Source organism: Lontra canadensis, unplaced genomic scaffold, assembly GCF_010015895.1.
Source record: "Lontra canadensis isolate GAN:19392208 unplaced genomic scaffold, GSC_riverotter_1.0 scaffold37, whole genome shotgun sequence".
NCBI lineage: Eukaryota > Metazoa > Chordata > Mammalia > Carnivora > Mustelidae > Lontra > Lontra canadensis.
In genome coordinates this window covers 11,644,619-11,645,487 of record NW_022631031.1, presented here as the reverse complement: position 1 = coordinate 11,645,487, position 869 = coordinate 11,644,619, and the positions used below count along the sequence as shown (strand labels likewise).

The 869-nt window shown below is 28.5% G+C and overlaps 1 pseudogene; it reads right to left on the bottom strand.

The window, feature by feature from the left end:
• Positions 1-547: 547 nt before the first annotated feature.
• Positions 548-647, bottom strand: LOC116874576 (annotated as a pseudogene).
• Between the last annotated feature and the right edge of the window lie 222 nt (positions 648-869).

Below are 869 nucleotides of genomic sequence, written 5' to 3'. Positions count from 1 at the left end.
TGTTCTCTTTTTAACCAAAGTAATGTTTCTGTGGCAGTAATAGAAAAAGTATATTATCCCCCAAAATATTGTATCCATGTCATGTTTTGGAAATAAAGTTCTTTCACTGGTATTTATGCACATCTAATATAAGTGTTTATGAGGTTCAACTAAGAAAATATCATCACTTTCTACATCTGTAATTGGGAAGAAGTATAACTGGTATAAGCACTTCCTAAAGTTTTTGTAAGAAAGTAGATTGTTCAGAACCAGTTACCAGCTCAGTATTCAATAAGATAGACTCACATTATTTTGTTGCTATTCTTATTTTTACCTTTCAGTTTGTGTGTTTGTGATGTAATCAATCTATATTTCCAGTTTTCTTGAGACATAATTGATATACACCACTGCATATGTTTAAGATGTACAGCATAATAATTTGATTTACATATATCATGAAATAATTTCTACAAGTTTAGTTAACATTCACTATCTGATACAGTTACAAAAAATATTTTCCTTATGATAAGAACTCTTAGGATTTACTCTCTTAACTTTCATGTACACCAAAAATATGGAACACATCAAATTTGTGTGTCATCCTTGTACGGAGTCACACTGATCTTCTCTGTATCATTCCAATTTCAGTATATGTGCTGCCAAAGTGATGTCATATTGTATACAATATATACAAATATTGTACATATATATACATATGTTATATATATATATATAATATTGCCTATTTCAGTAGACCTTCTGTCTTTGTCAGACAAAGTAATTTTTTCAAGAAATTTTTTTTTTCTTAACAGTGAATTAAGTCATGAAAAAGTAACATCCTGTGGTGTATTTTAGCAATCAACAAAAGATGAGAGTCTTTCTGAAATATT